The sequence below is a fragment of the Leptonychotes weddellii genome, chromosome 11 (genome assembly GCF_054177405.1).
Source record: "Leptonychotes weddellii isolate Sample4059 chromosome 11, ASM5417740v2, whole genome shotgun sequence".
Taxonomy (NCBI): Eukaryota; Metazoa; Chordata; class Mammalia; order Carnivora; family Phocidae; genus Leptonychotes; species Leptonychotes weddellii.
The window spans coordinates 56,939,999-56,957,505 of record NC_138379.1 but is presented as its reverse complement, the minus strand read 5'-3'; the positions used below and the strand labels follow the sequence as shown (position 1 = coordinate 56,957,505).

Below are 17,507 nucleotides of genomic sequence, written 5' to 3'. Positions count from 1 at the left end.
GCCCTGGTGATTCAGTAGTTGTTTATCTCTCTTTTTCTCAGCTTCTTTATTTTCCATCATTTGGTCTTCTATATCACTAATTCTCTCTTCTGCCTCATTTATCCTAGCAGTTAAAGCCTCCATTTTTTATTGCACCTCATTAATAGCCTTTTTGATTTCAACTTGGTTAGATTTTAGTTCTTTTATTTCTCCAGAAAGTGTTTCTCTAATATCTTCCATGCTTTTTCAAGCCCAGCTAGTATCTTTAAAATCGTCATTCTAAACTCCTGTTCCGACATCTTCCTAATGTCTGTATTGATTAGGTCCCTGGCAGTCGGTACTGTCTCTTGTTCTTTTTTTTGAGGTGTTTTTTTCCGTCTTGTCATTCTTCCAGAATGTGGTCGCTTTTCTGTTCAGAGATTTGCTGTTATTCTTTTCTTCGATCTCCTCTTGAATTCATAGGTGTTCAGAATGGTTTGATCCCTATCTAGCTGAATTCCTGGGACTAGACGAAATTTAGGTCTCCTACCCAGAGGTATCTTTTTAATGCAAATCTGATTCCCATTCCTTTTCTACTGTGTTTGTGTATATGTCTGTATACACACAAACACACACACTTAAAAAAAACAATGCAAAATAAAAACAATGCTCAATGTCTTCCAATTGTATCTTAGCAAAAAACCAAAATACTCAACTAGTATTGGGCTCCATATAATTTAGACTCTCTTGAGCTTTGTTTTCATTTTATACCACCCCTCTTTATCCTAGACCCACATGTAAGAGGCAACTTTTTAAATGTCTTTTATTTTTTTTCCAATTTCATTGTGGTATAGTTGACAAAATAGTAACAGATTTAAAGTGTACATTGTGATGATTTGATATACGTATAAACTCTGAAAGCATTCCTCTCATTTAGTTAGTTAATATATTCTTCCATCTATCTATATCAATTAATTGGTTTTCAAGTTTTCTCTGACATTTAAGTTGTATTCTCAGCACATTTCAATTATATAATATGGTGTTATCAACTGTGGTCACTGTGTTATACAGCAGATTTTCCAACCTTATTCATCTTATAGCTGAAAGTTTATATCCTCTCCTTATTCCCCCCCGTCCCTAACAATCACTTTTCTACTCCATTTCTATGAATCTGACTTTTTAAAAATTAGATTGCATATATAAGTGATAACATGTAGTATTTTGTCTTTATTTGTTTGGCTTATGTCACTTAGCATAATGCACTCAAGGTCCATCCATGTTGAAAATGGCAAGATTTACTTCTTTCTCATGGCTGAATTATATTCTAGTGTGTGTATGTGTGTGTTTATGTGTGTATGTGTATCACATCTTCTTTATTCATCCATTGATGAAACTGAGATTGTTTCTATGTCTTGGTTATTGTAAAAAATGCTGCAATGAACATGGGGATACAGATATCTCTTTGATATCCTGTTTTCTTTCCTTTGGATATATATATCCAGAAGTAGGATTGCTGGATCATCTGGTAGTTCTATTTTTTTTTAATCTTTTTTTTAAAGATTTTATTTATTTATTTGAGAGAGAAAGAATGAGACAGAGAGAGAGCATGAGAGGGGGAGCGTCAGAGGGAGAGGCAGACTCCCTGCTGAGCAGGGAGCCTGATGTGGGACTTGATCCCGGGACTCCAGGATCATGACCTGAGCTGAAGGCAGTCACTTAACGAACTGAGCCACCCAGGTACCCTGGTAGTTCTATTTTTAATTTTTTGAGAAACCTTCATACTGTCTTCTTTAGTGGCTATATCAATTTACATTTTCACCAGTAGTGTGCAAGGTTTCCCTTTTCTCTACATTCTTACCACTACTTGTTATTTCTTGTCTTTTTAATGATAGGCATTCTAGCAGGTGTGAGGTGATAACCCATTGTGGTTTAGATTTGCATTTCTCCTATGATTAGTGATACTGAGCACCTTTACATGTACCTGTTGGCCAGCTGCATGTCTTCCTTGGAAAAATGTCTATTCAGTTCTTCTCCCCATTTTTTAAAAAGATTTTTTTCTTACTGAGTTATATATTTTGGATATTAGCCTCTTATCAGGTACATAATTTACAAATATATTCTCCTATTCTGTAGGTTATCTTTTAGTTTTGTTGATGATTTCCTTCACTGTACAGATGCTTTTTAGTTTGATGTAGTCCCACTTGTTTATTTTTGCTTTTCTTGCCTTTGCTTTTGGTGTCAAATCCAAAAAATCATTGCCAAGACTGATGTCAGGGACTTTACTGTGTGTGTTTTCTTCTAGGAGTGTCATGGTTTCAAGTCTTTCATTCAAATCTTTAATTTACTTTAAATTTATTTTTTGTATATGGATGGAGCTAGTGGTCTAGTTTCATTCTTTTGCATTGTGGCTACTCAGTTTTCCCGGTACCATTTGTTGAACAGCTATCCTTTCCCCAGTGTATATTCTTGTCTCCTTTGTTGTAAATATATGTATTGAGTTTATTTCTGGGTTCTCTATTCTATTCCATTGATCAATGTCTCTGTTTTTATGCCAATACCATACTATTTTGATGACCAATAGCTTTGTAATATAGTTTGAAATCATGAAGCACATTGGCCTCCAGCTTTTTCTTTCTTAAGCTTGCTTTGGCTAGTAGGTTTTTTGTTTGTTTGCTTGTTTGTTTGTTGGTTGGTTCTAGACAAATTTTAGGATTGTTTTTTCTACTTCTGTGAAAATTGCCATTGGAATTTTGATAGGGATTGCACTCTATCTGTAGATTGCTTTGGATAGTATGCACATTTTAACAGTACTAATTCTTCCAATCCATGAGCATGGAATATCTTTCTATTTATTTGTGTCAGTGAAATTTTCAATTTCAATTTCTCTCATCAGTTTCTTACATTTTTCAGTGTACAGGTCTGTCATGTTCTTAGTTGAATTTATTCCTGGGTATTTTATTACTTTTGGTGCAATTATAAATGTGATTATTTTCTTACTTTCTCTTCTTGATAGTTTGTTACTAGCGTATAGATATGGACTAGATTTTTATATGTTGATTTTTTATCCTACAACCTTACTGAATTTGTTGATTAGTTCTAATGGCTTTTTGGTGGAACTTTTAGGATTTTCTGTATATAATATCATTCATCTGCAATTAGCAACATTTTTACTTCTTCTTTTCCTAGATAGATGCCTTTCATTTCTTCTTATTGCCTAATTTCTCTAGTTAGAACTTTCAGTACTATGTTGAATAAAAAAGGTGAGAGTAGGTTTCTTTTTCTTGTTCCTGATCTTAGAAGTAAAATTTTCAGCTTTTCACTGTTGAGTATGATGTTAGTAATGGACTTGTCCCTTAAGTTGAATTATGTTCCCCCTAAACTAGTTTGGTAAGAGAGTTTTTATCATGAATGGATGTTGAATTTTGTCAAATGCTTTTTCTGAATCTATTGAGATGGTCATATAATGTTCGTGTTTCATTTTGTAAATGTGGTGTATTACACTCATTGGTTTGTGGATGTTGAATTATCCTTGCATTCCTGGAATATATCCCATTTGATCATGGTGTATGCTTTTAATGTATTATTGAATTGAATTTGCAGATGTTTTGTTGAGAATTTTTGCATTTATATTCATCAGAGATATTAGCTTATAATTCTCCTTTTCTGTGGTGTCCTTATCTAGTTTTGGTATTGGGGTAATCCTGGCCTTGTAAAATGTGTTTGGAAGCATTCCCACTTCTATTTTTTGGAAGAGTTTGAATTAATTGATATTAATGATTCTTTAAATGTTTGATAGAATTCTCCAGGGAAGTCATCTGGTCCTAGATGTTTCTTTGTTGGGAGGTTTTCGCTTACTGATTCAATCTCCTATCTAATAATTAGTGTGTTCAGATTTTCTATTTCTTCATGATTCAGTCTTGGTGGGTTCTATGTTTCTAGGAGTTTATCCATCTCTTAATTGGTCCAATGTTGTTGGCTAATTGTTTTTGATAGTAGTCTCTTATGATCTTCTTTATTTGTGTGATATCTGTTGTTATGTCTCTTCTTTAATTTATGATTTTATTTATTTGAATCCTCTCTCTTTTTTTTCTTGGTGAGTCTAGCTAAAGGCTTGTTAATTTTGTCTTTTCAAAGAATCAGCTCTAATGTTCATGGATCTTTTTATTGTCTTTTTTTTCTCTATTTCATTTATTTTCACTTTTATCTTTGTTATGTCCTCCTTTCTACTGTCTTCTGGCTAATTTGTTCTTTTTCAAAACCCTTAATGTGTAAAGTTAGGTTGTTTATTTGAGATCTTTCTTGTTTCTTAATATAGGCATTTATTGCTATGAACTTCCCTGTTAGAACTGCTTTTGCAGCATCTTATAAATTTTGGTATATTGTATTTCTATTGTCATTTGTTTCAGGGTATTTTTTAATTTCTCTTTTGTTTTCTTCTTTGATCCATTGGTTGTTCATGTTGTGTAATCTCCAAAATTTTGTGTATTTTTGTATTTTTGTTTTCTTGTAATTGATTTCTAGCTTCATACCATTGTGGTCAGAAAAGATGCTTGATTGACTACAGTCTTCTTAAATTTATTAAGACTAGAATTGTGGCCTAATATATGATCTCTTATGGAGGATGTTCCATGTGTACTTGAGAAGACTGTGTATTCTGTCACTTTTGGATAAATATTCCATAAGTCCATCTGGTTTCATGTGTAGTTTAAGTTCATTGTTTTCTTAGTGATTTTCTGTCTGGACATCTATCCATTGCTGAAAATGGGGTATTGAAATCCCTTATTATTATTGTATTGCTGTCTAATTTTTCCTCCTGTCCCTTAATAAATACTTTATATTTTTAGGTACCTCTATGGTGGTTGCATAATTATTTACGAATGTTATGTCCTCTTGTTGGATTGACCCTTTTATGATTATATAATGACCTTCCTTGTCTCTATTACAGTCTTTGGCTTAAAGTCTGTTTTGTCTTATATAAGTAGAGTTACCCCTGCTTTCTTTTGATTTCCATTTGCATAGAGTATTTTTCCATCCCTTCACTTTCAGTCTGTGTGTGTTCTCACACCTGAAGTGAGTCTCTTCTAGGCAGCATATAGTTGGGTCTTGTTTTTTCATCCATTCAGGCACTGTATGTTTTTTGATTGAAGAATTTAATCTATTTACATTTAAAATATTTATTGATAGGTATACACTTACTGTTTCTATTTTGTTAATTGTTTTCTGTATCTCTTCCTTTGTGATTTGATGATTTTCTGTAGTGGTATGCTTAGATTCTTTTCTCTTTATTTTTTGTGTATCTGTCATAAGTTTTTGATTTGTGGTTATCATGAGGCTTCTATAAAATATCTTGCATTTATAGCAGTCTATTGTAAGCTGATTACAACTTAAGTTCAAAGTCACATTAAAGCTGTATGTTTTACTTTTTCCTCAACTAGTTTTAATGTTTTCAGTGTTACAACTTACATCTTTTTACCTTGTGTATTTATTAACAAAAATTGTAATTATATTTCTTTTTAATAAATTTGTTTTTAAATTTTATACTAAATCTATAAATGACATGCCTACAATCATTACAACATTAGAATATTCTGAATTTAACTATGTATTTGTCTTTACTGGTATGATTTATACTTTAATATGTTTCTTGATTCTAATCACCATTCTTGTTTTTCACCTTGAATAACTCCCTTTAGCATTTTGTGTAATACTGGTTTAGTGGTGATGAACTCCTTCAGCTTTTGCTTTTCTGGAAAACTTTATCTCTTCCTCAGGTCTGAAGATAAGTTTGCTGGGTAAAGTATTCTTTGGTGGGAGTTTTTTTTTCTTTCAGCACTGTGACTGTATTATGCTTCTCTTTTCTGGCTTGCAAAGTTACTGCTAAAAAATCTACTGAGAGTGTTATGGGAGCTTCCTTGTATGTATCAAGTTGTTTTTCTCTTGTGCTTTTGAGATTCTCTCTTATTTTTAATTCTGACTGTTTAATTATGTTGTATCTCAGTATAGGTTTCTATGTGTTCATTTCATTTGGAACTTCCTGTCTGGATGTTTGTTTCTCTGGATATCTGTTGCTCAGCTAGGAAAGTTTTCATTCATTATTCCTGCCCCTTTCTCTGTCCTTTTTCTGAGACCTCTGTAATGCAAATATTGATCTGCTTGATGGTGTACTGTAAGTCCCTTAAGTTGTCTTGACTTTTTTTCATTCTTTTTTCTTTTTGCTCCTATGACTGGATGAATTGTGTTGCCTTGTCTTTGATTTTGCTGGTCCTTTCTTCTGCTTGATCTAGTCTGATTTTAAACCCTCTATTGAATTTTTCATCTCTGTTATGTATTCTTCAACTCTGTGATTTTTATTTGGTACTTTTATTTTATTTTATTTTTTTAAATTTTTTTTATTTGCGAGAGAGAGAATGAGAGAGAGCATGAGAGGGAGGAGGGTCAGAGGGAGAAGCACTCTCCCTGCCGAGCAGGGAGCCCGATGTGGGACTCGATCCTGGGACTCCAGGATCATGACCTGAGCTGAAGGCAGTCGCTTAACCAACTGAGCCACCCAGGCACCCTATTTGGTACTTTTAAATATTTTCTGTCCTTTTGTTGAAATTCTCACTTTGTTCATGCATTGTTCTCTTGACCTCGGTGAGCATCTTTATTACCATTTATTTGGACTCTTTATCAGGTGTATAAAGAATTATTTCTCTTTCATTAAGGTCTATTTCTGGAGTTTCATCTAGTTCTTTTGTTTGGAACATATTCTTTTACTTCAGTTTACTTGATTCTTTGTGCTAGTTTCTGTGTATTAGGTAAAATAGCCATCCCTCTCAGTCTTGATAGAGTGGTCTTGTGTAGGAGATGAACTTTCTTCTTCAGTCCAGCCCTAGCTCTTGGTTGTCTCTCAAATCTTTATGATTGCCCACGCCTTCTTTTTTGTTTTTAGTGGCTCCCAGTAGTTGGATGTGTGCCACAACCTGTCATTGTTCCAGAGGTATAAATCTCTGTCAGCACTTAGTTGCAGGCTGATTGGAAGCCCTGCCTTCAGGCAGCAGATTTTAAAATACGGAAGTAACACTCTTCTTAGAGAAAGACTGGGAGATGGGCATTTCTGTCTGCTCCCTCTTTCTTGAGCCCCAGGGTGGTAGCTGGTTAAGAAGTTGTCTTTGTTTAGGGCACCTGGGTGGCTTGGTTGCTTGTGTCTGCCTTCGGCTCAGGTCATGATCCTAGGGTCCTGGGATAGAGACTTGAGTTGGGCTCCCTGCTCAGTGGGGAGCCTGCTTCTCCCTCTCCTTTTACCCCTCCCACTTGTTCTCTCTCTCTCTCTCAAATAAATAAATAAAATAAAGAAGTTGTGTTTGTTTGCTATACTCCCGTGGGACCTGCAAATGCAAGCCCTGCTGGCCACCAGAGCCAGGCAATCAAGGAGTGCATCTCCTGGTGGCTTCTACAAAAGCAGGAGCACCAGACATGTGTATAATTTGTTCTAAGGAGACACTGGCAACCTGGAGCTGGCCAGGGGTAGAGCATGGAGGCAGTACCGCAGGCCTTCAGGGTCTCCAGAAAGAATCACAGTTGGCCCTTAGATGTTTACTGAATTAGAAGCATGCCCCTCAGGCTGGCAGCTTTTAAGATATGTAAATGGACTTTTTTCAAGGAAAGACTTAAAGATGGATGTTTCTGACTGCTGTTATCTGTGCTGAGCGTAGAGGTATAGCTGGTTAAGAACCGTTTATTTATTTTCTACAGTTTCATTGTAACTGCAAATGCAAGACTTGCTTGCCACCATAGCCAAGCGACCTAAGAGTGCATTCTCTGTACAGCAGTTACAAAAACTGGGGATCCAGACATGTGCACAAACTCCTTTCAGTGTGCTATCAGTGACTTGGAGTTAGGCAGGGGAAGACTGTGGAGATGACTCTTGCCAGCCTCCTCAGTCTTCAGGGAGCATTGGAGTTGGCCTTAGTTGTATGCTAAATTAGGAGCCTGATACTCTGGCTGCAGCTATAAAATATGCAAATAGTCCTCTTTCAGGGAAAGAATGGGAGATGGATATTTCTGTCTGCTGCCTCTGCACTGAGCCCTGTTTTGATGTGGGATTTTTCTTGTTTGCCTGATTTGTAGGAGTCACTCAGCTAGTTTCTGTATTTTTCTCAAGGGAATTGTTCTGTGTGTAGCTATAAATTTGATGAAGGATAGTTGGAAGGCAGGCAGGCAGGGACAAGCCCCCTCTCACCTCCAGTGCCCAAAGAGTAAACCACCCTTAAAAGGATTTTACACCACCCTGGAAAGAGCCCTCCACCCTTCCCCAGGTGATAGATAGGTGACAAAAACCTGATTGGATGACAGGTGCTGGGAGGGTTAATCAGATTAAAACAGCTTGCCAACAAGCCCATAAGAACCCCTAGATGCAGAAAATCTGGTGGCAACCCCTTTGGGTCCCCTCCCTCTTCAGGAGCTTTGTACTATCACTTTTCTATCACTCAATAAACCTTGCTTTGCTGCCCACCACTCTGTCTGGTCTACCTTTTCATTCTTGCAAGTGGTGTGACCAAGAACTGCGGGTACCAATGGAGAAAAAATCCTGTAACAGATTCAGTGTGTCTATGGGAGGGGGTGAGTTCAGGAGCTTTCTATGTTGCCATTGGACCAGAGGGAGCATTATTATTGTTTTATATAGTGTTTATTTAAATTTATCCAGAGTCTAATCTTTCCTTATTGTCATTTTTTCTGTATCTTAGGCCTTTTTTTTCTTTTTGCGTTCAGTCCTTTTTGAAAAATTCTTTTTTTTTTCCATTGAGGTGTCGCAGGGAAATTATAAAAATTAAAATAAGAGTTATTAAAGAAAACCTAAATAATTGATATATGTATCATTTTGATTTGTAAGAAACCAATATAAAAATATCAGTTCTCCCCAGATTTATCTATGGATTCAATGTATTTCCAATGGAAATTCCAAAAGCATTTTTCATTGGTACTTGATGAGTTAACTTAAAATGTATATTGAAAATTATAGGGCTAAGAATAACCATGGTATTGCTGAAGAAGTACTCTTGAAGAAGACTTGCTTTATTATATATAATGACTTATTATGAGACTAGTGTAAAGAATTCTTAGTATGGTACTGATACAGAGATAGACAAATTGACCAATGGGATATGATCGGAAGTCCAGAACAAATTCACATACCTGTACAACAGAAGTGGTCTGGCTGATTAATGGGGAAAAAAAGGACTATTCAATAAACCTAGGTAGAAAAAAAACTGCTTTACTTCATGGAAAAAAACTGAATATTTACCTTCTACTATACACAGAAATAAACTTCACATTCATCAGGACTTAAATGTCAAATTCAAAGTTTAATATGTTTAGTAAAAACATATTGGAGGATATTATTTGAAGCTTATGATATGGAAAGTTATTTTGAGCAAATTACAAGGAATGTTTATTATAAAAGGAAAGTTTTAAATCATGACCTTCCTGGGGCACCTGGGTGGCTCAGTCGGTTAGGCGTCTGCCTTCTGCTCAGGTCATGATCCAAGGGTCCTGGGATCGAGCCCCGTGTGGGGCTCCCTGCTCAGCGGTAAGCCTGCTTTTCCCTCTCCCACTCCCCCTGCTTGTGTTCCCTCTCTCACTGTCAAATAAATAAATAAAATCTTTAAAAAAAATAAATCATGACCTTCCTTTCATCAAAAGAAATACTAAATAAAATGGAAAAGTGAAGCTATAAGTTTGGAGAAGATGAACGGATGTCAAAAATATATAAAGAATTCTTACATATTGTTAAGAAAAGGACAATTTGTTCAAGTCACACAATGCAGTCTTATTCAGGACTCAAAATGATTTACCAATAGCTACATAGTTATATCTGTCAATGGACGAATCTTAGCAATATAACTTTGAATGAAAAAAGTTAAAAAAATTACTTATAGCATGATACATGGTTTTTGAAGTTAAAGTAGGCTTTCTAAGAATACAGACACAAACACAGTAAGAAGCAAGGAATGATGAAAAGAAATGTAGAATAGTGGTTTTTATCTTGTGTGGCAATCGGCAGGGAATAGAGTATGGCAGGCTCATACAGGTGGATGCAAATTATTGCCAGGTTTCTAGTTTTCATGTTAAATTATGCCTTCCTGGGTATTGATTATATTATAAACAAACAAGCAAACAAACTCAAATGAATGGAGAAGGCTTTGCATGGACCGATAATGAGAATATGACATGGACCACAAATTATAATGAATTCAGTTTGGATCCATTAAAAGCAAAACAATAAAATCAGGCAGTAGCTAGATGAAGTGGAGTAAAGGTGCTTCAGGCAGAGAGAACAGTAAATACACAAGTCTTGCAGTTGGAAAGCTTTGATTGGATATTCCAGGAAGTAAAAAAGGCCTGATTAGAGTGAAATGATGAAAGAGGACAGAGGCCTAGAAACTGGCTGGAGAGATGTGCAAGTGAAAGATCATGCAGGATCCTGTTTACAATGTCAAGTAGTTTCGATTTTATTCTAAATACATTAAGAAGCTATTGATAGGTTTTAAGCAAGGACAAGATATATCAGTGCATGCTTTTTAAGAGTTAGGTTGGCTGGAGTGTATGGAATGAATGAAAGTGGGATGAGAATGAAAGGTGTCATGGAGACCAGTTATGAGGCTTTTGAGGAGCACAACTCAGAGATAATGGTGAGGTTTTCTAAGGCAGTGACTGTGCAGAGAGTGGACAGACAGAATTTTTTTACTGAAATTGCTTAAGTAATATGGAGTGTTTGATGTGAGGAATTATTAGTTGAGAGAGATGGAAAGAAAAAAAGGAATGTGTATTTTAGAGGTTTGAGAAAGGGTAGGCCTTGGTGGATGGATGGATTTTTATTCAATGTTAATTCCAGCTCAGCCTAACATAGTTGTGTCAAGTTCAGCTTTCTACCTTAGGCCACTATTGCTGCTTAAGGGATTTTTTTTCTTCTGGGATGGACAAGGGGGAAGGAAGTAAAGATGAGATGGGGAAAGAAGAAAGAACTATATTATATAAGGGAGTCATTATTATTTCTTAATGAATGTGAGTTGCTAGGTCATTTTATACGGTAGTTAGTAATAAAACAGTAATTTCTATTTTACCTGCCACAATTTTTAGATTTTATACTTTCAAAGTTGTTTTCTGTAAACTTCAAGAGTCATTGACCTATGTCAATGTTACTGTGTTTAGTAATGATCATATAAAATGTTAGATGTACTTAAAAGGAAAAAGAGATCTGAATTTGAATATCTTTTCTGTAGACATATTAAGTCTATAAGCCAAGAGGTTCACTGTGGTTGTAGTATGTGGGTGTTTCAGAACAAAAGTAATTCCAACATTATCCAGATGAATAGACAGTAACAAAAATAAGCTTATTCTTAATCTAGACCTATAATTGAGCTAGTGAGTGTTTATTTCCTGCTTCATTTCTGTGACTTCTCTTCATGTGCAGAGCAAATATCCCTGACCCATATATTCTGTATTCATGGCACTGATATTGCATTGATACTTATTCTTAAGTGATTTAGTCTTTTATAAATGGACTTCTGAAAGCAAAAAGCTGGTTCTTGTTCTTGTAATTTTCCTCAATGATTTAAGTGATGGAACAGAGACCATGAACATCAAACTTATAGATGGCATCAGGCTGTCATTTTAAGCACTGTGTTAGAATTCAAAACGATTCTGGCTAAATAGAAAAGAGAGTTCAAATGGAAAGAATTCAAATTTTGATGGAATATGTATGATACTATATGATATATGATAGGAAAGAATTAGACATTGAAATGAGAAGGGGCTGGGGGTGGTAATAAGCCATTTGGAGAACCCCCTGTAAGTGAATGTCCCATATACTTTCTTGTGCACCAACTATCATGTGCCTACTCTAACAATATGATATGAAGAAGTTAGTACTAGTATAACATAGTATACTACTTTCATCAGAAATGAGCCTGGTGAAGATAGTGCTTTATTAAGTGATGATTTTGTCCACTTTCGACAGCAAATAGTAAAATAGGCACTGTTTAACTTATGTTATCGATAGATATGTTTATATTATCAATAGATAACAAATCAGATTATATATATTTATAGAGATGGTATCCATAGGCACTTAATTATTGATGAAGACAATAAAATATTAGTTTTTAATATCTGAACCTATATTCTAGAATAAGAACTCTATGCATTTATTCTTCAGATAATTTCAGCATATATATTTACTTCAAGTAAAATACTTACATAGTGTGTTCTGATATCTTCTATTTACTTTGCTAAGGGAGAGATAAGAACCCTTCAGCCATGTGGCCAAGAAAATAATCTTTGTTCTGCTCCAGGGTGGAGTTCTTTGTTATCTCTGTTTCTCTAATCCCTTCCAGCTTGTCCCACCAGCTATCTTTTGCTTGAGCACTCCTACCACTAGGCTTACCCTCTGCCTGTGTCTTGACAGTGGACGTGGAGAAAGAGCCATTCCTCGATGGCAGTCCAGACTGAAAATGGATCTCCCATTGTGTAACATTGTGATCCTTCTGGAGAAACACCAGGAAGCAGCAGTTGAATATTTTAATTCTGCATGTTGATATGAACAATAAATACTCCATTTTGAAGCTTCAGGTTTTAGAGTGTTTTTGTAAAATCTGTATTTGGCATTTAAATAATCGAATCATTGAATTTCAGGAATGAGACGTTTAGGAGTAACTTTTCAAGATGTGTTTAATTCCTTATATACCATTCTTGAAAGGTGATCATTCAGGTTCTACTTGATTACTAGCTAAAGGGGATGCTCAATCTCTGAGGCAGACCATTTTAGTGTTGGATGCCTTTAGTGGTTAAATTCTTATAATCTTCTTTCTTAGATAGATGTTATTGAATTCTTGAAGTTAATAACTCCACAACTTATTGGCTTCTTATTGTTCTTAGAATAAAAAATTCTGTATTATGGCCTACTAGTAATTTATAGTCTGGCCATGCCTGTATCTTCAGCTTTATATTATATGATTCTTAACCAGTCAGTTCTAGCCACACTGTTTTTTTTTTTTTAGTTTTTCTTTTTTTTATTTGATTCTTTTTTTTTTTAAGATTTTATTTTTAATTATTTGGCAGAGAGACACAGAGAGAGGTGGGAGAGGGAGAAACAGGCTCCCTGCTGAGCAGGGAGCCGGATGCGGGGCTCGATCCCAGGACCCTGGGATCATGACCTGAGCTGAAGGCAGATGCTTAACGACTGAGCCACCCAGGTGCCCCTCTTTATTTGATTCTATAGGGTCTTTCCATGTGCTGTTCTTCAGCCTAGAAAGCTCTCTTCCCAATCTCCTTTCATCTTTCACCAAACTAACCTTTATCTTTAGATTTTAGCAGAATCATTTGATTCTTCTATGACCTTCCTGATTAGATGAAATCCTCTTGTTATATACACTCATGGTGCTCTGTACCTCTTCTTTTAGCTTATATCACAATTGTGGTTCTAATTAATCAATGATTAATAGATGAATGGCTTAAAAATTTTTTTTAATTTATTTGACAGTGAGAAAGCGAGAGAGGGAGCACAAGCAGGGGGAATGGGAGAGGGAGAAGCAGGCTTCCCACTGAGCAGGGAGCCCGATGCGGGGCTCAATCCCAGGACCCTGGAATCATGACCTGAGCCGAAGGCAGATGCTTAATGACTGAGCCATCCAGGCACCCCGATGAATGGCTTTTTAACCCATTACCCCAGTGTTTTTGTTCACTATATGCTATTAGTACATACAGCGTCTGCCACATGGCAACTCTGAAGTAAATATTTGTTGAATGAAATGATCATAGGTCTGCCTTTTGGATATGTAGGAAAATTTTACTTCTACATGGTAATGCTTCAAAAATTTTGAGACAGCTAGATTTTTTTTTCTCTCAGAAGAAAAGGTTCCATATATCTTATCTTTAAATTCTCTTTCTATGACAAACCAGAGCTTTCCACATCTTGGTTGCTTGCTCTCCTCTGCATGCATTCAGGTAGTCAATGTGCTTCATACATTGAGGCAGTTAGTTCTGAAAATAATGCTCCCAAATTGTGAGAATGCTTTCAGGTTTTAGAAATTTTTGTTAGAATAAGAAATAGCTTTTGTGAGCTAAACTAGTCTCTTGAGTGTGATATTTTAGGCTTTTGGTTCCTTTAGCATGCATTGGTTTAATTTCTATATAAGTTGTCTTTTGAAGAAAAGCTGTAGTTCTTGTTTCTTTCCAGGACTTAGGTGCAGACAGAATCAGGATTCCTTGTACCATGAGTAAAAGAAATCCATCTATGTAAACCATGAAAAATCACTGAAATTTTTTGTGTAAGTGAAACCATAAGCTTCAAAATCAGTGATACAGAGTAAAGATTTCCTGGACAGCATTTCATGATAAAAACCCACTTTTACCCTTCTCGTGTTTTAGGAGGAAGCAAAACAAAAAGTGGGAAAATATGACGATCTTAAATAAACTATATTACTTTTTAAATGTTTCAACATCAACAAAGATAGTTAAGTGTACATATATAAGTAAAGTCAGTTATTGTTAGCCTTCCTCATCTAAATTAATTAACAAGTTAATAAACATTTATTGATTGCTATTTATCAGGTACTAAGCTAGGTATTATTTTTCTGTCTTAGAACAATAGCTTATTTTTCTGATTATAAAAATACAAATTCAAAGTAGAATATTTGGAATATACAGAGATCAAGAAGATATTTACCCTCTACCCAGATATAAATACTGTTAAAACTTTGGTATATTTGTTTTAATTTTTTAATCAACTCAATAAATACTGAGTGTATATTATATTGCTATTTATTATTCTAGAAGCTAGAGATGCATCAGTTCACAAAATAGATGAAATTCTTGTTCTCATGGACCTTATAACTCAGTGAGGAGAGATATAAAATAAATAAAATATTAAATATGTCAGCTTATGCACCATAAAAAAATAAGGCACAATAGGGAGATAAAGAGTGTTATGTAAGGTAGAGAGAAGACATTTCTGTAAAAGTGACATTCCTGCCCAAACCAGGAATTTCTGAGCAAATATCTGGTTCTAGAGTGGATCGGGCAGAGAGAATAGCAAGCGCAAAGGCCCTGAGGTAGGAATATGCATGGCATATTGGAGAAACAGCAAGCATGACAGTATGACTGCAACAGAATGTTTGAGCAGAGGAAGGATGTGATCTGATTTATGTTTTAAAAGACCCACTCTGGATACTCTATGAAGAATAGGCCATGGGGGAAGGTGGTAGAAGTAGGGAGACCAGTTAGGAGACTACTGCAGTAGAACACAAAGAGAATATTAACTTAGACCAAAGAGGTGAGAAGTGGGTAGATGTTGGATATATTGTGATCAGCGGCATTAGGATTTGCTGATGGATCATAAATAGGGGAATGAGAGAAAAAGTGTCAAGTAAAACTATAATTTTTTATCAATCTTTTAAAATTTAACATTTTTTGAAAACAAAAAAGTATATAATTGTAAAGTATAATTAATACCCATAGAGCAAACATCTGTGTAATTCCTGTACGGATTAAGAAATAGAACACTAACACTATCCCCAAAGCCTCACTTATGTCTTCCCAATTTCTAACTTTTTTCTTAGTCCTAGAAGCATCTGTTATCTTGAGTTTTATGGTTGTCATTTTTTTTTGCCTTTTCTTTAAAGCTTTATCACTTCTGTATGCATCCCTAAATATATAGTTTAGTTAGCTTGCTTATGAACATTATATGAATTGAAAAAAATTATGTATTCTTTTGGGTCTTTATTCTTTTTTTTTTCAGCAAAATAATTTTATTTTCTAACACACGGTAAACATATACATCCAACATGCACTCATCTTGCACATTTATTCACAAATGGTGACTTCCAAATTACAACTGCTTTGATATTGAAACATGTACTAACAGTTATCTTAGTTGAGATATGAAAAATGCTTTTAGATGCATAACATTCTGAATATATTGGTCGCAGCAGAATTTGCTTTAGTTAGATTAGTTCTATGAATTTAAAGCTTTGAAAAGCTACTACTTTTGCATCTAATACTCCAGATGAATAAGATGCAGCAGTATCAGCTTGTATTCCACAGAATATTCATTAGTTTTTCTGGTGATGGAACCACTTATCCACATCTCTTGGTACTGTGCAGGCAGATTTGCATGGTGGTGGTAAAGCATCCACAATAGCTTTGGCAGCATCAGGATCACACTTGAAGGGGCTCTCAGACACTGTAGTATTCATGCAACTGAGTCCCTTTCGATCGGTTTTCTTTGTCACTAATGCTCTCCAATGGTCATGAGTGCTTTTAATAATATCAATTGCAAAGTCCTTATCTTTAAATTCTGCATTGAAAGCAAACTGGTTTTCTGGTTTTCCATCAGGAACCTTGTACCTTCTAAACCAGTCCACAGTAGCTTCCAGGTAGCCAGGTTTCAGCTGCTTGACATCATTAATATCATTGTAATTGGCTGCATCAGGATCATCCACATTAATGGCAATGACTTTCCACTCAGTTTCCCCTTCATTGATCATAGCCAGTATGCCCAGAACTTTCACCCTAATTATTTCACCTCTTGCACATACCTTACTTCCAATTTCACACACATCAATGGGGTCATTGTCACCACAACAGCCAGTGTGTTTGTCATTGTGTCCTGGGTCTTCCCAAGTCTGGGGGATGGCAGCATAGTTCCAGATATATCCTTTATAAGGGAACAAATTTGCAACGTAATGGAGTTTTCCTTTTTTCACATCTTGTTTAATTGGGTTTAAAGGATCCTTTGTAGCTATCTCCATTTTTGCATTAGACCAGCGTGGTACTTCAAATACCATGTGGAACACATCCTTATCTGCATAAATTGGAACATCATGAAATGGAGATATATATTGTCCTTTTTCATTTTTGAGGAAGACTCAGTACTGGAGGGTGAAGGGCGCCGTGCGTTTCTCGCTGCTGAAGCTGTTCATGGTGCCGATGACTAGCCGCTGCCGCCGCCGCCGCCACAGAGCTACTCTAGGGTCTTTATTCTTTCATACAGGATTGTTTGTGAGATTCAGCTATGTCGTAGGGAATAGCTAATAGTTAATTTGTTTATTTTTATTGCTGTATTGTATTCTGTAGTATGATTATGCCATAATGTATCCACTCTTCAGCTGATAAACAACTAAGAAAATTTTTGTATGTGTATCCTGTTGCACATGGGTTTTTATAGGGTATATTTCTTTTTTTTTTTTAAAGGTTTTATTTATTCATTCATGAGAGACACAGAGAGAGAGAGAGGCAGAGGCAGAGGGAGAAGCAGGCTCCCCAAGGAGCAGGGAGCCCGAAGTGGGACTGGATCCCAGGACCCCAGGATCATGACCTGAGCCAAAGGCAGACGCCCAACCATATAGGGTATATTTCTAAAAGACTAATTGCTGATTTCAGAGAATGTGATTCTTCTATTTAAGTAGGTATTGCTGAAGTGTTTCCAAAATGTACGATTTTAGACTTCTGCAACAGTGGTGATTTCACATTGTTCCATATTTTTGCCCAAACTTATATTATTAGTACTTTTG

General features: G+C 35.6%; 1 pseudogene; it reads right to left on the bottom strand.

The window, feature by feature from the left end:
• Positions 1-16,018: 16,018 nt before the first annotated feature.
• Positions 16,019-16,955, bottom strand: LOC102750723 (inorganic pyrophosphatase pseudogene; annotated as a pseudogene).
• Positions 16,956-17,507: the final 552 nt, after the last annotated feature.